This window comes from Callorhinus ursinus, unplaced genomic scaffold (genome assembly GCF_003265705.2).
Source record: "Callorhinus ursinus isolate GAN/ISIS: 27379988/994484 unplaced genomic scaffold, GSC_fseal_2.0 scaffold1, whole genome shotgun sequence".
NCBI classification, from domain to species: domain Eukaryota; kingdom Metazoa; phylum Chordata; class Mammalia; order Carnivora; family Otariidae; genus Callorhinus; species Callorhinus ursinus.
Genome location: NW_027397063.1, coordinates 6,512,994 through 6,534,178, shown reverse-complemented (window position 1 = coordinate 6,534,178; position 21,185 = coordinate 6,512,994).

Sequence of the window (21,185 nt, the reverse complement as noted above, 5' to 3'; positions counted from 1 at the left end):
TTCAATAGAAACCTTTAATTTAACAATTGTATCACAATTGTTACATTTATTAGACAAAAATCAAATGTCTTTAATAACTGGAACATTTGCAAAAGTGTTTATCCATTTGCCTCTAGCTTTCTCAGGCAAACGATAAAAGAATTAGAAAGTTTTGTTCTTCCCTAAAGTTCTTAAGATCTAGTTTCATTAACATTAAGAAAATCTAAGAGCTTCATGCAAAAAAAGAAAAAGAAAAGGTAAATCAGTGGAGGGAGTGCCTGTAATTGTTGGACTGACAAAATTGTTGGAAATATTAACAATTAAGGGCAGCAAGGGCCTTGCACATGGGAAGTGATGTAGGAGATTGCTTTAATCCAGTGTTAGGGCAGACTGGTTCAGATTCTTCAATGAACCAAACATATACCCAGCCGAAATTTGTTGAAACAATAGAGTTGCTCAGAATATGGAAACAGAGCTATTGTGCTAGAAAGCTTACCATCTCCCCTGCTTCACCCCAAACCCTGAAAAGACTAACTTATATTTTTAATTACCTGGATTCGTCTAAAGGATCATAGAATGTTACAACTAAAAGGAAGCATTGTAAATTAATTATTTCTTCCAAGTTTTCAATTTTATAAATCTTGTAAGTGGTATTTGTGTGTAAGAGAGCAGTAAAAGATGTTGCTCAAAGGCCCAAGACATGGCTTTACCCAATTATTTCCTGTTGAAAAATCAAAGAATAAGTTGAGAAATTCTAGAAATGGGGAAGTATAATTTTGATGGGACATAATATTTATTTGTTATTCCCAAGAATAGACAATTGGAAAGAGCCTAAAGTAGGCTTTAGGGGTGACTAGGTTTGTCTGAGAGGTGAGTTGAAAGATGTGGAGGAAAGTATACATCATCTTATAAAGGTGACACCTCTATGGCAATGAAAATTTAGGGAAAGATCTTGATTTGCATAGTTAATTTGAGCAGATAGTAAAAAATCACAAACCAGTTCTCTGAAATCAATTATGAGCTGCCTTGGGCTAATGTCTCTGCTTTTGTTTATGAGGCTGTTTGGCTGTACATATTTATGAGAGGATATAAATTAAAACCACAAGCTCTCTAATGGGCAGTTATAAATGACCTAATTGTCTGTTGAAACACAATCCATTCTAAATCAGTCATCATTTTCTCTTCTCAAATCTCTCAGTTATAGAAAGAGATACTTAGAATTGTGAAAAGAATTTTAAGACTAAAGTCAAACCTCTAATGGTTGAATCATCTGTTCCTATTCTATCATCTGTTAACTTATACAATCTAAATAAAGTAATATTAAGCATAAAATATTGGTCACTGTTATGGATTAAACTATGCCCCTGCAAAAGATATTTTGAAGACCTCACCTGCCCACCCCATACCTGTGGATGTGAAATCGGGTCTTTGCAGTTGAAGTTGAGATGAGGTCAAGATAAGGTCATTAGTGTGGGCCCTAAGCCAATATGATTATTCAGTATGACTGGTGTCCATATAAGAAGGGGAAATTTGGACACAGAGATAGAGAGTCATAAAGGGAGGAAGACGTAGCCACACTGAGGGAGCATACAGTGTGACAATGACTGCAGAGACTGGAGTTCTGTTACTTCTGGAGCAGCAAGCCAAGGAACGCCAGATTGCCAGCATACCACCAGAAGCTAGAAAGAGGCAAGGGAGGATTGCAGCCTTGTCAGGAGGGAGTACAGCCTTGCAGACACCTTGAGTTTGGACTTCTAGCCTCCAGAACTGTGAGATAATAAATTTCTCTTGTTTTAAGATACACGGTTGGTGACACCTTGTTAAGCAATCCTAGGAAATTAGTACAATTACCTACTGTTCTATATACCATGGTATATACTTATTTTTTTCATGCATATGCATGTAGTGAAGGGTAGGCTTATTTTACAACAGTTCTTGAAAGTAAAAATTATGGTCAGATTTAATTGATTAAAAATGTATCAATGAAGTTAAGAAACTTGCCTTATGCCATAGAGTTAGTAGTGAAAAGGGAGTACAATGCCAGCCTCTTTGTCTCTAAATTCTCTATTTTTCCACTCTTCTAACTACTTCTTAGAGTTGTTTGAAAACTTAAAAAGCTTTTTTATACTTTAATTCCTATGTTTTGGAGTATTAAGAAAATTAAATGTTTATATATATATAAACATATATATATATATTTATATAAAACACCTTGCAAAATATCTGACACGCAGTAGTTTTCTTACTAATTAGTTTTGTTTATGCAACAAATATTTATTGAGCTCATGTCATGTGCTAGACACAATTCTAGAAGTCTGTTCATTATGGGTTAACAGCAGCTTAACTTCAAAGCACTTCCAAAGGGTTTTCCTTTAGCCTTTGGTTTTTCTTTAGTTCAAACACCCCTCAACTAACTACATATAAATCTCTAGGGAAATAAAGACCAACAGTCTCATTGTTCTTCTACTACAGCTTATGAGAAAGAAAGAAAAGCAACAACAGTCATGTATGATAAACCATCTAGGACAATCTCTTTCAAATCTGTGGTCTCCTTTCCTGCTGAACCCCAGATTACTTCAACTTCCCTTGCTGTCCTTCCCTTGTCTGATAATTAGAAGCTTTCTGGTTGGCCCTGCAAAGAAATATCCAGCTTCCAAGCATCACTAAGAAGAAAAAAGTACATTTGCCTCCCCATTAGATGATTTTTGTGGTAAAATAGAAATGTTTAAAGAAGCCAGAGAAAAACTTAACTTTTAAAGCTAAGGTCAAAAGAAGAGACTAGACTTTTTTAACAAAAATATAACATAAAGTCCTCTGAAAAGGTGATCCCTGAAAGAATAATCCTAAAGCACAATAATCGGTCCATACGGTAACTTTAAAATTAGCAAACATTAATACAAGATCAAGTAGAAGAATACAGCTTTATTGAAAATTGACCACAGAGATGCCACAGGCAACAATCTGTAAAATTTCCAATCAATTCATGGAATGAAGTGCCGTTGTTGATCAATTTCAGGGCTTCAGTGTGAGTTCTGATCCTTTTCACTGTACATATGGCCAGATGTACATAGAGCAGCATCCGGACTTCATTGGAAATAGAAAGATGAAAGAATTAGCGGCAGGGTGATAGAATTCTAAAGTTCCAAAGCACCAGTCTTTTTCATTTTCAGTAAAAGCTAGAAAATCCATATCTTCCATAGCATGATGGGCGGCAGCAGCCATATCTGTAGCCTCCCCAGCCCCACCCTAGTCCTCTGAAGCCACCACAACCACAGCCATAACCCAGGCCTCCATAGTAGTTGCCATAGTAGTAGCTCATAGTGTCAGGAGCTGGGGGTTTTTGTTTGATATGAAGGTGTGTTTCCCAAGTGCGAATGTTGCCATCTGCCCAGGGACTCTTATATATCTCCAAAAAGGGTGTGGCAATAAAAACAAACTTGCATAATCTTCATTCCATGGCCTCAATGACATGAAAAACAGACTCATTAATTTCTTTGTTTTCTAATTTAGGACAGTTTGCACAGATTCCAATAAAATAGGCCCTGGCTGTGTTGACAATGACCAGGGTATCTTCAAAGATCCCACATGAGATGACTGCCACCCATAAAATCATAGCATCTCATCTCTGTTCAAAATTATGGATACATTCTTTACTGAATGAAGTCAATATCATGGGAAACTATAGTTAATTTTGCAGTGAGACTGAAAAAGTGTTGGTGATCCTTGTTCAAAATCCCCAAATATGCCACTTTTCTAGTTCACTCTATTCCATTAAGATCTTGAACAATTTATTTTTTTCTTATAAAAATTGAGTTGCTTAAAAGTTTGGCTGTCATCAGTTTTTATATTCTTTTTGTAAAATAAATTGTGGGATTTTTTTCTTTCCCAATACACTCATCAAATAATTCCCAAAGAATTTAAGTGAATTTGGCATTGAATGTCGATTCACTTCACCTGACTGGTCGGAATCATATGAAAATTCAGCATATCCTTTTCTTTTGGCACTTGATCTTGAGTTTCCAAAATCAACAGCAAAGAAAAATCATAAAACACTCTCGCCAACACAGGACTTTTGTTTTGATTCTTCAGGAAAATGTAACAGGAATGGTATGTCCATTACCATTACCATGTGCTACTTGTCTAGAACCTATTGGATTTACTTGAGTCAAAAAAAAAAAAAATAGAAAAATCAATGAAAAAGATCCAATGACAGTAAGAATGGTTAGATTTCCTCTGTTAGTTGTCTCCAGATAGGACCACAGCTCCAAGACTCATTTTATAACAAAAGCATCTACAAGACAAGGAACTAAATTATTTAATGGATATTAATCATTAGCACTAAAAAGATAAAAGAAAACAACATTGCTGATGGGTCAACAGGAATCATTTTTATATTCAAATCACTAACTGAATTTAAATTATGCACCAATTGTTTCATAAGTGAAATAAATATTCATTATTCCTTAAATGGAAGAGGTGTCAGTATTATAAAGCTTCATATACCTAAGACATCTATGAGCAAGTCCTCAAGCTATTTCGACCTTTTGAGCCTCTAATGTGAAATGTCCTAAAAAGACACCAATTATATCACTTCCTGCAGGAACTCTCAGACACAGGATTAACCCAAGGTGAAATACATGTGTGATAAAGAGCTAATCTCTTTGACCTACTAGGAAATCGAAAGATCAGAATTTATATTGTTAAAGGTAACAAAATTTCATTTGAAAGATATACTACTCAGTAGAGGTTTAGATTTTGTTTTTGTTTTTTTAACAGCTATGTATTTTTTCCTGAATAAGCTACACCAAAAAAACTTGTGAAAAATAATTTATTTACCTGAAATTAGCAATTTGAAAACATTTTCACATACATATCTTCCTCTGTTCCTATTCACAACTCACTGAAATTTGGCAGGAAAATGTTATTTTCTTCATTTTATCGGCGTACCTTGCATTTGAAAGTAGAATTATGCACCTTCATGATCATTTTTGAGAGGCTAGGAGATTTTCTTTAAGTTATATAAGCAAATAAATGGGACTTTAATGTGATTCATGTCACTTCAATCCTACTTTAGATCATCTGGAAGGAATGCATCAAAAATTAACTTTTAAGAATCAAAATATAATAGTTAAAATACAATTTGGTTTCTAAAGAGGATTTGGAAATCAACTGTCAATGCCTTGTCCAATTTTCAGCTGATACTTTAATTCGGCCATTGGAGGTCCCAATCAGTCTTAATCAATAACCTCTTTGGGTCACAAAATTCTATTATATTAATGATGTTTTTACTTTTAACAAATATTCATTGAGCATCTGTCTGTGTTGTGCAATGTATCAATACAAAGGGAACATACAGAGGCTGACCTCAAAGCCTGTACAATGAGAGAGATTCTATTTTTTCATACCACCAATCCACAGCCACTAAGTATGATGGGCACTAACAAGTCTGTTCCATATTTCTCCATTCCAGCAAATAAACATGGGATGGTTCATTTTAGGTCCAAATTAATTGTCTTAATAAAAAAGGGGACAATTTTATTTCACAACAATTTTACACGCTGCATTATTACAAACACACCTCATTTTATTGTGCTTCACTTTACTGAACTTATGCAGATCTTGCCTTTTTTTTACAAATTGAAGGTTCACGGCAACCCTGTGTCAAGCAAGTCTATCAGAGGCATTTTTTTTCCCAACAGCATTTGCTCACTTCATGCCTCTGTGTCATAATTCTTGCAATATTTCAAATTGTTTTCATTATTATTATATTTGTTATGGTGATCTGTGATCAGTGATTATGACTCACTGAAAGTTCAGGTGATGGTTAACATTTTTGAGCAAAAAAGTATTTTTTTAATGAAGGTATGTCCTTTTTTTAGACATGTTGCAATTTTACACTTAATAGGCTATGATATTATGTAAACATAACTTTTATATGCACTGGGAAACCAAAAAATTCATTTGCCTTACTTTGTTGCAGTATTTGCTTTACTGTGGTGTTCTGGAACCAAACCACAATATCTCTGAGGTATGCTTGTAATTTTAAAAAAACAACCTACATTCTTCAGCATCTAAAGTTTTAGAGAGAGTGCTCGTTTATTTTATTTAAGGTAATTTCCTCATCTTTGTACTTGAAAGAAAATAACCAGCAGTAACATGAAATCTGCTTGATGAATGATAAATTCTTTTGTCAGTTTTATTTTCAATCCTATAAACTAAAATTTTTAAGACTAAATGATTTGTAAGCTTCCTGGAACCCAGTGTCCCAGCAAGAGTGTGTATGTGAAAATTAAATATCAGGCAGACGCCTCTAAGAAGGTCATCAAATGACCATAATGTAGGAAAAGGCAGCTAAACAATAAACCATAACATATAAACCAAACAGTACCATTTCGGTCATTATTAAGAACTTATTTGATATAAACACAACATGAACTATCCAGAGGAACATGGTATAATTTCAGTTTATTATTTCATCTTTTGATGTGATTGTCATATCAGATCTTGCCCAGATCAGAAGATCTTCCAAGTGTACAAAATTCTTGTACTAATTTCTAGATGGTGTGGCCTGGAGAGTGCAAAGCATCTGAAAGCTACCACAAAAACATTGTTCTCTGGAAAGAGAGCACAGGTAGAAATGGCCATCAAGCATTGCTATAACACAGTGGAGACATTGGGTACCATCTAGAACAGTGATTTTCCAGGGAAAGTTTTGAGTAATGAAAAGTCTGGGGACCTATAACAAACCTATTAAAAAAGAATTATCTAAGAGTATACCCCAAGAAACTAAATTGGTCATGAACTCCAGGTATTTTTGATTCACACTTACTTTGAAAAACAATACATTTTGAGAAGCAAGACCCTCATTCTACAGGTGGGAAACAGATAAGTCAATTAAGTAAATTAACTTGTCAAGGAAGCAGAGTATACTTTCATATGTAGGTATGTATATATACATACATGTATGTATTTTATTTTTATATGTTTTTATACATTTTATTTTTATATGTTTATTTTAAGATATAAAATTGACCTGATTATATATAAAGAACATTAGAAATTTGAAAATTCAGTGTTCGGTACAGGGTTTTTTTTTTAAATAGTATTTTTGTTACTTACATATTATTATACATTTTATTTTATATCAACCAGATGTATAAAAATATTTTCTTTGATCATCATAGATTTATGGTCCCATAATAAGCCTCAGAGAACAAACCATGTTATTGAAATAAAGTTTGCAATTTGTTATATTTTTAAAGTCATAAAAATAGTAGCTCACAGGATGATTCTGTAAAAATGGAATCACATACAAAAACCACTGAAAACAAATGAAAGATAGGATATATGAAAGCACACACAGGTTTTGTGCATCCTGTTCTCCCATGTCCTCAATACCTCAAACGTTACCCAGTGCATTGTGACAAGCAGTGCACTTTTGTTGGATCAAATCCATTACTAAATCAAAACATTGTTGAATCAAACCAAACCTCCAGAAGAAAGAAGAGTAACATTCTGATTGAAATCCCATTTACCCAGTAGAAATGTACAGAAATGAATTGATTAAGCCCCACTCCCTATGCCAGTTAAATTAAAAATACAAGTTACATGAGATCACAACAGATACTAGTGACTAAGTAATAGCAGGTGAAATCCTGATTCAATGGAAATAACCCAGATTCTTCTAGAGAAAGGAACAACTAGTTCCATCTGGAGCATGCTATGCACTTGCTTGGTCACCAAATGAACCACATAAATGTTTTTGTCCCTTAATATTACTCGTAAGTACTCATATTGCTTGTAATTACTTAATTTAGTCCTCTATCACTTTCTCCTGGATTAATGGAAGAGCCTCCCCAATGGTCACGCTGCCCCAAGAAAGGACCCTCATCTGATCTGTTCTCCATACTGCGTCCAAATCAATGTTCCCCAAAAAACAAATCTAATCGTTTCATTTTTCAGCCATTATATCTTTAAGTCATTAGAGAAAAGATTAAATTCTTAAATTCACAAACAAGGTTTTTTTTTTATCACCAAACTTATTTTTCTCCATCCCATTCACACGCAGTTGACAATTTATTTCCCTTTATGCCATATGTAACAAAGATGTTGACCTACTACATGCTTTTGAGACTTTACAGGAACTGATCCTTCATTCTGGAGTTCTTTGTACTTCTTTACTCACCTTATCCCAACTATCCTTCAAAACCTAGGTCAAGAGTAACCTTCTTCAAGAACACTTCAAAGACATCACAAGTTACTTCTATCTGTCTGCTTTAGAAAATGCTTCAGAGTGCTGCCAAAAGCCAAAACCCTATCTTTGCATTTCATCAGCTTTTAGTATACTAATTAATTTGTTTACTATCTTTTCCATTATACTATCTACTCCTTCAGGGCAAGAATGTTTATTAGAATCACATTTTATAACTTTTGTGGATGGAATAGAGTAGGTAATATATTGTTAGTTGAGTGAATAAATTATGAAATGAATCCATAGAAAACAAATTCTGTACAATCTCTGCTTTTTATGAATCTTATGGGTTTTCCTTTCTTCTGTGGTCAATATCCCTGAACACCAAAAGGTTTACTTCAATGTCTTTATATTCTTCTGCTCTATTAAGTGAAATAAATTGAAATTAAAGAATAATTCTGGAAATGCTGTTTCTGTTTATCACTGGCATCTTAGATTTCCCGGGTAGGTGAAGGAGCAACTCCAGAGGTCTGAGTCTCCCAAAACACCTCCTGACAAATACACAGACCTACTAAAAGAAAATTATAAAACCACACAAATGTTATGTTTTCAACATAACTACAAGATGGAAGATTCTATAAAGTACAAATTAGAAAAAAGAAGTGGCAGAGAAAGCATCAACTTCTAGTGGAGATATTTCTTGAATTTTTCCCCTAATTCTTTGTTGAGAAGAAAGAAACTTTGGGGTTGCCTGGGTGGCTCCATTGCTTAAGTGTCTGCCTTTGGCTCAGGTCATGATCTCATTCCGGGAGGGAGCCCCGCATCGGGCTCCCTGCTCAGTGGGGAGTCTGCTTCTCCCTCTCCCCGGCCCCTCCCCCCTTCTTGTGTTCTCTCGCGTGCTCTCTCTCTAATAAATAAATGAAATCTTAAAAGAAAAGAAGTATGGATTCAAATGATAACAAAAGATGGAATTAAGGAAAAGCAGAAAAATGATAAAAGTAATGAATATACGGTTAAAAAAAAGAAAAGGAGCCAGAAAGAAATGGGTAAAATGAGAGACAGGAAGAAATCCAACTTATATGTAAGTAGACAAAAAGAAAAAATGCGATAGGATAATACTCAAAATTACAACCTAAGAAAAAACTCCAACATTAAAAGAAAACTCTCAATATACATATTTCATAGCCATTTATTACCTGGGAAAATGACCCACAATGAACAACTTCAAGATATATTCTAGTTAAAAATTCTGGAAAAGATCAATGTGATTGTATTTACTGATACTGAACTGTACACTTAAAAATTACTAAAATGGTAAATTTTATGTTATGTGTATTTTAACACACTAAAAAAAAATGACTTTAAAGATAAGGAAAAAACCTTCAGGCCATCCAGGAAAAGACCAAATAACTTACAATGATAAAAGAATTAGATCCTTGACAGACTTCTTCAAGGCAGCTTACAAATCAAACCAATAATTTTGCAGTATTTTCAGAAGCCTCAAGGAAATAAAATGTGAACCAGAGATTATATATCTAATCGTTCTGTCCTTCAAATATACCAGTTTTGGGGGAAAAAAAAGTTTTTAACTGCACAAAAATTTAGAGAATATTGCACTCATAAGCTTTCTTTGATCAATGAACCAAGGATCCAGCAGAGATATTTGAGGAAACTTTGTGAAGGACTGATATTGAGAATTTAACATAGTTAATTTTTTATCTAAGACTAAACCAAGGATGAAAATGAGGAAAGGAATATGTAAACGCTATATAATATGAAAAAGTAAAACAAATTCAGCTGGAAATAAAAGAGGAGGGGAGAGTAAAAGGTAGAAAAATTTATATGATAGTTAAGTAAGATATTTATCCCTCAAGCTGACAAATCAGATAGTGAAAGTTTAAATAAGAAAATGTTTATCATTCAAAATTGTTTATTATCCAGTGTTTATCATTCAAAACTGGCAAATCAGGTAGTTAAAGTTTAAATTAGAAAATGAGGGGCTGGGGCATCTGGGTGGCTCAGTCGGTTAGGCATCTGCAGATGCCCCAGCCCCTCATTTTCTAATTTAAACTGGGATCAAGCCCCCTTGTCAGGCTCCCTTTCTGGGTGGGGAGTCTGCTTATCCTTCTCTCTCTCTGCCCCTCCCACACTCATGCTTTCTTGCACCCAGGTGTGCACGTTCTCTCTCCCTCTTTCTCTCAAATAAATAAATTAATTAAAAGAAAATAAGGGCTAAGGACCTTTGTACAAAAATATGTAATTAACCACTAGATAACCACTAAAAAAAATTACCAGAACATTTCTAAATATCAAAAGAAGTGTATAAAATATTGAGTAAAGAAAATACAATATATAGAGAAAGAAGCTGAGCAAACATAAAATAGTAATTATGACACTAAACCTAATAGCAACTTAATAAATATGAATAAGCTTTTCTTAGCAGCTAAAATAAAATATAAATTGAGATCACAAAGAATTGACTGTTTTCAAGAGAAACATTTAAAGCCAAGTAATTAAGAAAGTTTAATGACAGAAGCATATGTACACTAATACAGGGGCGCCTGGGTGGCTCAGTCGTTGAGCGTCTGCCTTCGGCTCAGGTCATGATCCTGGGGTCCTGGGATCGAGCCCCGCATCAGGCTCTCTGCTCTGCGGGGAGCCTGCTTCTCCCTCTCCCACTCCCCCTGCTTGTGTTCCCTCTCTCACTGTCTGTCTCTCTCTGTCAAATAAATAAATAAAATCTTAAAAAAAAAGAAGCATATGTACACTAATACAATAATGAGATACCACTATGCACTTATTAAAATGGATAAAATCCCACAAACTCACAATTCCAATTGATGGCAAGGGTTCAAAGCATCAAGAACTTCATTGCTGGTGAGAATGCTAAATGATTCAGCCATTTTGGAAGACAATTAAGTGTTTTCTTAAAAAGCTAAATGTAATTGTATCATAAGGTACAGCAATTGTTCTCCTGGATATCTATCCAAATGATCTGAAATTTTGTGTCTACCCAAAAATGTACATGTGAATATTTATGGCAGCTTTACTCATAATTTCTATCAACTGGAAGCAGTGTCCTTCAGTAAGTGATAGGATAAACAACTGCAGTACATCCATACAGTGTATTCAGCAAAAAAATAATTGAATTACCAAGATGAAAAGACATAAATAAATCTTCAATAAATATTACTAAGTAAGTTTCTTACAGTAGAGAAATTTGACAAAATGACCTCAGATAGTTAAGGTCAACATCAAGAGTAAAAATTTATGTTGATAGTATATATCCTTGATATGATGTGATGAAATGCCACTGTACCTCTGTGGTCTTCCTCCCCAAAATCATAATTCCAGTTTAATTAGGAGAAAAATATGGACAGATCCCAACTGAGGGACATTCTACACAATACCTAACCAGTACTCCTAGAAACTGGAAGAGGCTTTGGGGTTAGAGAAAGTCTGAGAAAGCCAAGAAGAGCTTAAAGAGCTCCGATAACCAAAAGCAATAAGGAACTCTGGTTGGTATCCTAGAACAGAAAAATTCCACTACGTAAAAACTAGGGAAATCTGAATAAATTATAGACTTTAGTTGGTAATAATGTGTCAGTATAGATTCATTAGTCGTAACAAATACACCATACTAATGTAAAATGTTAATAGCAAGGAAAATTGGGTATAGGATATATGGGAACTCTCTGTGTTATTTTCACCTTTTTTTTTGTAAATCTAAAATTGTTTACAAAATAGATGATCATGTTTTAATGTACAGGTAAAGCTATGGCAGGTAAATGGGAAGAATGAGAAAGCACTTGTTGTGATTCTGATATCAAAGTAAAATCCAACCAAATGGTGAAACACATCAAAGAAGGCCATCTTCTAAAGTTAAAAGACACTTCGAGATGAAGAAATAACAGTTATTGTTGTGTATGAAATAACACAGCAACGACCTGTATAAACCAAATATATTGGAGATGCATGTAGACGTAGAACACACCAAGCTCAGAACAAGACATAAAATGGAAAAATATAAGAAAGAGTATGGAGGACCAAGATAATATAAACCATATTGACTGACTTTAAAATTATAAATTACTTTACATTTTGGTAATAGAAAATAAAAATTATTCTCAAATGTATATGAAACCTCACAAACATTTTTATCATTTTAGATCACAAAGAAAGCATCAGGAAGTTCCAGGAAGCAGATGTTATAAAAAAATGTTCTCTAATAATAACACAATACAACATGCAATTAATAAAAAATTAAAAACTTAATGAGTCTGCAGGGCACCTGGGTGGCTCAATCAGTTGGGAATCCAACTCTTGATTTCCACTTGGATCATGATCTCAGCATCCTGAGATCGAGCCCTGTCAGTTCTGTGCTCTGCAGGGAGTCTGCTTGAGATTCTTTCCTACTCCTTTCCCTCTGTCCCTCCACCTGCTCATTCTCTCTCTCTCAAATAAATAAATAAATCTTAAAAAAAAAATACAAAACCTAATGTCTCCTTCTACCCAGAAATTAAAACAAATAAACAAAAAACTATGAACTCTTGGGTGAAAGAAGAAATAGAAAATAGATTACATAATTTTTAAATGGTGATAATGGTCATGGAAATTGTATGCATCATATTATGGGTATTCAATAAAAAGATAGAGGAAAATTTCATTGTAAGCACATATGTCAATAAAATACAAAAATGCAATAATTTTAAGTTTCCAATTCAAAATTGAGAAGTACAAACAAGTAAACTAAGAGAAAGTATAATGAAGGAATTATAAAAAAGATATTGATCAAAGCACCAAAGAAACATAAAAAAGAATAGAACAATCAATTATACAAAATCATGGTTATTGAATACAATAAAATAGAAAAACTACCAGCTAACTTAATTTTAAAAGAGAAGAAAAATATAACTAAATTTAACTAAAACATACATAAATGTATATAAGTATATAATAAACATAAATATAAGTACACACACACATATATATATGTATATATATAGAGAGAGAGACTTCTTTATGGATTTCTATGTAAGTAAATTTGAAAACCTGAATAAGATTCATAGTTTTGTGGGAAAAAAAGATTTACTACAATGGAAACCATTAGAAATAGAAATACTAAAGCCTAATCTTTGAGAAGAAAAAGAGAAAGATTGTAAAAAAATCCCTACCCCCAAAAGCCACAAATCCCATTATCTCAAAGGTCATTCTACCAAAAATTCAAAGACATTGTCTTTATGCAACATAACTTATTCCAGAGCATCGAAAGTGAATGAAGCCTCCAAATACTTTTTTAAAAAGCAAATATACCATGCTGGGGCATTTAGGTGGCTCAGTCAGTTAAGCATCTGCCTTCGGCTTAGGTCATGATCCGAGGGTCCTGGGATTGAATCCCGCATCAGGCTCCTTCCTCAGCGGAGAGCCTGCTTCTCCCTCTGCCTACAGCTCCCCCTTCTTGTGCTCTGTCTCTCTCTGACAAATAAATAAATAAATAAATAAATAAATAAATAAATAAATAAATAAATAAAATCTTAAAAAAAAAACTTGATAAAGAGAACACACACACAAAGAAAATTACAGCCGAGTATTACTTATGAGGATGTATGCAAAAAATAGTAAATAAAATATTAGCCCATCGAATCTAAAACCATAATAAAAAATAATGCATCATGAGGAGATGGCATTTATTTTAAGAATATAAATGATCTCGATATAAGGACACTTGTTAATATAATGCATCATGTTAACAACTTCAAGAAAAATCACATTCTTATTTCCATAAATGCTGGATAACTTCTGACAAATTTCAACACTCATTCATAATAAAAGTATTCAAGAAAATAGGAATTGATGGATGATTTCTCAACATAATAAGATTGTCTTAAAGTTAGCATCTTTGTTAATGGTGGAGCTTAAGAGGCAATTCACCAAGATCAGGAGAAAGGCAAAGATGTCCACATTACTCACTATTCAATCCTGTTCTGGAGATATTAGCTAATGCAGTTGGGCAAAAATACCATGCTATTTTTCACTTATCAGATTGGCAAAAATGTGAAATACATGACAATGCATTCCATTGGTGAGGCTATGGAGAAATAGTCATTCTTGTACATTGCTGATAGTAATGAAAATTGGTAAAATCTAGGTGAAGTATGTGGTAGGGAGAATGATGCCCCTGCCCAAATGTCCATATTCTAGTTCTAATCTATAAAACATTACTTTACATGGCCAAAAAGACTATGCAGACATTATTATGATTATGGAATGTGAGACAAGATTACCCTAGTTATCCAGGTGGGTCCAATCTTATCACATTAGCCCCAAAAAACAGAACCTTTCCCTGACCTGTTGTAGAGAACCAGAGGGATAGCAGCATGAGGAGGACCCCATGTTCCCTTGCTGGCTTTGAAGATGAAGGAAGGGGACCTGGGCCACAAAATGCAGGCAGTCTATAGAAGCTGGAGAAATCAAGGGGATCTATTCTCCTAGACAGCCTGCAGAAAGGGATGCAGCCCTACAAAATCTGTGCTGGCTGGCTGACTTCTAAAACTCTAAGATAATGAATATGGGTTGTTTCAGCCACCAAGATTATAGTAATTTATTAGAGCAGCAATAGAAAACTAATATATAAAAGAAATTGGCAATGACTAATGCATAAATTTGTGAATCCGCAATGCCTCTTCAGGAATTTACCGTGAAGATATATCTCTAGCAATATAAATATAATGTGTACAAGGTTATTCATTACACCGTTGTTTGTAATTACACGTAATGATGGAACCCTAGTGCCCACAAAAGAGGATGATTGAATCTATCCACAAAATGGAGTATTACACAACTTAAGCATTAAAAACTTTAAAGAAAGAACATATCTTGAAACTGATACAGAATGATTTCCATGGGGGCGCCTGGGTGGCTCAGTCGTTAAGCGTCTGCCTTCTGCTCAGGTCATGATGTTAGGGTCCTGGGATCGAGCCCTGCATCGAGCCCCCTGCTCAGTGGGGAGCTTGCTTTTCCCTCTCCCACTCCCCCTGCTTGTGTTCCGTCTCTCGCTGTATCTCTCTCGGTCAAATAAATAAATAAAATCTTAAAAAAAAAAAAAAGGAATGATTTCCAGGAAACATCTTTAAGCGAAAGAGAAGAAAGCAAAGTACAATAAAAGGATCTACAGGATCTTTTATGTAAAAAATACAAAAAGAGATAAATAGACATTTATCACATTATTTGAGGGTGAGGAGGAAGGATAAACCACAAGCCATTCAGACTGGTCACCTACAGAGGAAGAGCAGGGACGAAGTGAAAAGGTTAAGAGAGTTAGTAACAGGATAGAAAGGGTGAATTCTGACCTCTGATGTGATAGATTTCTCTTTTGACCTTTTCTTGAAATACGTATTTACTATATTTATTTATTAATTATTATATTTACCATTAACTATTAATATTAGGTATTAATATATTACATATATTTATTATAACCATACAGTAGGTATTCTTCTCCATATGGCTCCTTTAGTTCAGTTATGTCTGTGCTCACCCACATTATTGAAGGCAAAAGACCTTCATTCCTTATCCTTGCCCGGTGGGAATGTACCACAGGGCACTCATCCATTCTGCAGCTGATGGACATTTAGCTGGTTTCCAGTTTGGGGCTCCTGTGCATAGCACTACTATGGATGTCCTTTTACATTTATTTTAGTGGGCACATGCACTCCTTTCCATCAGACGCATTCTCAAGAGTGCACTTGCAGTGTCATAGGATATATGTACATTCAAAATATGAGATACGCAGGACACAAAGCATTCAGCCCATCAGTGAGCTCTCTTCCCAGGTCACTCCCATACTTAGACTTAAGAATATTAGCTAGCAGTATTACCCCTGATGAATTTCTCTCCAAAAACAACCAAAGTCAGTAAGCCTAAAAAGCATTTTGCATTTCCTCAGAAGGCATCCTCGTGAGGGAGAAACACAGGCCAGACTGATGCTTTCAACTGCTTAGTCGTTTTCCTAAAACTGTGGGCTCAGTTTCCAAATGCTGTGGCAACCAGGTAGAGTGGCACCAGCTTCTCCTCTGTGTCTTCTGTCGTGTGTCAAGGTTTCTAACCCCAGTTTTTATCTCCAATGGGGAAAGTGGAATGTACAGATCAGAGTAGAATATAATATAGAGAGAAAACAACTATTTAATCTTTCCTTGTTTTTTAAGCAAAACACTCCATTTTCTACCTTCTTTTTAAATTTTTATTTCATAGTGATGCTGAATATTAAAAAGTGTTTCAGCGTTAAAATTCCTAATTGCCAAAGAACACCGAGGAAATGGGAGTTAGCACTTGTGCTCAAAACAAATTTTCGTGACTGCAGATATGTGATTGGGTATTTAAAAAAACAAAAAAGCATCATCTAAAATCTCCAAAAGATGACAGGAGTCAGCTTGTTAATTTAGTAGTTAGCAGGTTTAGCACTTTAGGGGCACCTGAGTGGCTCAGTTGGTTAAACGTCTGCCTTCGGCTCAGGTCATGATCCCGGGGCCCTGGGATCGAGTCCCACATCGGGCTCCCTGTTCAGTGGGAAGTCTGGTTCTCCCTCTCCCTCTGACCCTACCCTCTGCTTGTGCTCTCTCTCATTCTCTCTCTTTCTCTCAAATAAATAAATAAAATCTTAAAAAAAAAGGTTTAGCATTTTAATTCACTGTGCACAATTCCAGGTCCTTCATCACTCTGGCATAGAGAGCAGCAGCAGGGGTGGGCACTTCGCCTGATGTCACACACCTGTGCTGGGCTTCCCACTGGAGGCCAGGCTGACCAAGGCTCACCCGGCCACTCACCCCCGTGTGCTGGCCAGCACTTACTGTGGGAATTAGACTGCACCGTCCCTACCCCGTGTCATTTTGCCACTCTTCCTTGCTTTTCTGGTGGTTGATTTGATGCCTTGCTAGTTTTACATACTGATAACTGCTGGTGGTACATACTGAAGAGTGTGGAAGGTGGTAAGGGGCCTCAAGTCTTTGCTCAGTTCCAGCACCCATCCCAGAGGATAGACTCCCAAAGAATGTCATGTGACATTTTAAGACAGGTTCTGACGAGGCTCGGTGATTATTATTGTTATTGTTATTATTTTATTTGAGTATAGTTGATACACAATGTGACATTAGTTTCAGGTGTACAACTTAGTGATTTGACAGGTTTATACTTTATGCTCTGTTCACCACGAGTGTAGCTACCATCTGTCCCATTACATCATTACTACAGTATCATGGACTACATTTCTTATGCTGTGCGTATCGTTCCCATGACTTGTTCCTTCCATAACTGGAAGCCTGTGTCTCCCTCTCCCCTTCACCCATTTTGCCCAACCTCCTCCCTGCCTCCCCTCTGGCAACCATCAATTTGTTCTCTGTATTTATAGATCTGATTCTGCTTTTTGTTTATTCATTGTTTTTAGATTCCACATATGAGTGGAATCATATGGTATTTGTCTTTCTAAGTCTGACTTGACTTAGCATAATACTCTCTAGATCCATCCATGTTGTCTCAAATGGTATAATCTCATCCTTTCTATGGCTACATAATATTCCTGTGTGTGTGTACATGTGTATCACATCTTCTTTATTCAGTTATCTATTGATGGACACTTAGGTTGCTTGCATATCTTGACTATAGTAAATAATTCTGCAGTAAACATAGAGGTACATATCTTCTTGAATAGTGTTTTCATTTCCTTTGCATAAACGCTCAATGCTAGAATTATTGGATTATATGGTATTTCTTTTAATATACATTTTTTTGAGATTTGATTTATTTATTTGTCAGAGAGAGAGGGGGAGAGAGAGAGAGAGCACAAGCAGGGAGAGCAGGAGAGGGAAAAGCAGGTTCCCTGCATAGCAAGGAGCCCCATGTGGGACTCGATCCCAGTACCCTGGGATCATGACCTGAGCTGAAGGCAGCTGCTTAACCGACTGAGCCACTCAGGCATCCCTTTTTTTTTTTTAATATACATTTTTTTGAGGATTATATGGTATTTCTATTTTCAATTTTTTGAGAAACCTCCATACTGCTTTTCACAGTGGCTGCCCCATCTTATATTCCCACCACCAGTGCATGAGGGTTCCTTTTCTCCACATCCTCACCAACACTTGTTATTTTCTGCCATTTTAATTTTAGCCATTCTAACTGGTGCAAGGTGATATCTCACTGTGATTTTGATTTGCATTTCCCTAGTGATGAGTGATGCTGAGCATCTTTACATGTGTCTGTTGGCCATCTGTATATCTTCTTTGAAAAATGTCTATTCAGCTCCTCTGCCCATTTTTAAATCAGATTTTTTGTCTTTTTGGTATTGCGTTGCATACATTCTTTATATATCTTGGATATTAACCTTTTATGGGATATATCATTTGCAAATATCTTGTCCCATTCAGTGGGTTGTCTTTTTGTTTTGTTGATGGTTTCCTTTGCTATGCAAACGTTTTTTATTTTGATATAGTCCTAATCGTTTATTTTTGCCATTGTTTCCCTTGACTTAGAGACCTATCTAGAAAAATGTTGCTATGACCAATGTCAGAGAAATCACTGCCTGTGTTCTCTTCAAGGATTTTATGGTTTCAGGTGTTACATTTAGGTCTTTAATCCATTTTGAGTTTATTTATGTGTATGGTGTTAGAAAGCAGCCTAGTTTCATTCTTTTACATGAAACTATTGAAGAGGCTCAATTACTGAAAAGTTCAGAAGTTCCGAATCAAAGTGAGTATCTTCTGGCAAAATTACATACCAGGCTTGTTGAGGCCAAAGGTCAATGTTGTTACACTGTTAATGGCTGGAGGGGGAGCTGGTACCTGGTAGTTTTACGAGACCCTCACAGGCATGAGCTCGTATATGCTCAAATACGAAGGTTTCCATACCGAAATCTAAGACCTCATATACTCAAGAATCTCCACAGTTTCTATCAGACATATTTTCTTTTTAGGAATGAAGGAAAATTCTCCCATTTTTAAGCCACTTTTATATCAATTCTATAAAACTGCAAATAACTTTATGAATATTTTTAAAAGATATAGTTTTGTAAATATTTAATATTCTTCTAATTGGATTTTGAATTGTAAATGTCAAGTACGATGTTTGGGGGTTTTTATGTTTTGTGAGAGTTTGTTAAGCAGGGAAAATTCTACATTTTAAAATTGTTTTTATGAATAAATTTAATATACTGAAAATAAAAATTTTAAAAATGAAAGACTATATGTTATTTCAGTTTTAATAGATATGGCCAGTTTCCTAAAGTGCTTGTACTAATTCATGTTCTCCATGGTAATGTGCAAAAGTTTTCCTTGCTTTGCGTTCCTACCGTTATAAAAAGACTCTTCAATTTTTGCCTTTCTGATGTGTACATGGTGTTATCTCTCATTCTGGTTTTTGAAGTATATTTCTCTGATAACTAATGATGTCGAACACCTTTTTATGTGTGTGAAATCATAATTTGTAAAAAGAAATATATATTTCTAGCACAGAGTTTCCAAACCCTTACAATTGCCTAGCTGGTGAGAAAAACAAAATGTATCTTTTTTATGTTAATGAGGTGACTTTTGGGATGTCCCTAGGGCACCTAAGGAGGGGCTGATTACTAGGGGAACCAACCCTAGACTGGAGGGTTGGAATATTCAGTCCTTCTGCTCCACCTCCAGGGAGCAGAGAGGGGCAGAAGGTTGATTCAGTTGTCAAGAGGCAATGATCTAATCAATCATAACTTTGTAATGAAGCTTACATAAAAATCCAAAAGCACAGATTTTGGAGCATTTCCCCTTGGTAAACATGTGGAGATCTGGGGAGAGTCGAGCACACTTTCCCCATACCTTGCCTGACATATGTCTTCTATCTGACTTCCTGAGTTATATCATTTTATAATAAACTGATGATCCAGTAAGTAAAATGTTTCTCTGAGTTCTGTGAGCCACTCCAGCAAATTAATTGAACACAAGGAGGTAGTCACTGGAACCTCCAATCTATAGCTGGTCTGTCAGAAGTACAGATGTTAACCTGGACTTCTGACTGGTATCTGAAGTGCTAGAAGGCAGCCTTATAGGACCCATCCCTTAACTGGTGGGATATAACACTAGGTCCACATAGATGGTGTCAGAACTGAGTTACATTGCAAAATATCCAGCTGGTATTGGAGAATTGCTTGTTGGTGTGGGAAAGTTCCCCTTCACACAGACACACCCACATGTTGGAATTGGTGACCAGAACTTTTAGTGTGCCAGTTAGGCACTTGGGTATCTTTTGTGAAATGATTGTTCAAGCCTTTTCACAAATTTTTTAAATTATCAGCTTTTGTTAAATTGAATTTCTAGGCTACCTAATGTATGCCGATACCAGATAAATGCATGTCAAATATTTTTTCGCAGTCTATGACAGATCTTTTCAATTTTTTATGATGCCTTTTCAAAAACGTAAGTTTAGGAATTTCTAATATTTTTCTTCCTCAAGAATTTTCTTGGTTATTTCAAGCATTCTATATTTCTATATAAATTTTAGAATCACCTTTTAATGTCTACAGAATTTCTGCTTAGATATTTTGTTATAATTGCACTGAATCTATAAATCAAATTTGGCAGAGCTGTAAATAATGAGGATTCTTCCAGTCCACAATTGTGATATGTCATTCCTTATATTTAGACCTTCTTTAATCTCCAAGTAAAGTTCCAAAGTTACTAGGAATTGGACATTTTTGTTAGATTTATTAATAGATGTGCAATCACAAAGGTTTGAATTGTCAGGTTATCATGATATACAAGTCTGACTCAGCATCAGCCTTATTAATGAAGAACAAAGGTTAAAAAATAGTAGTAGTAAAAACTCCTAATAAAAAAAACTACTAATACAGTTTTCAGAATGATCTTTTCCATAACACACCCATTTTTCTTTCCAAATGAAGAAAATTAATGGAATAAAGATTCAGTTAACACAGGCTAAACAAAATTTAGGGTATGTCAGATCTCAACATTGTTACTCACATAGCCTTCATCTG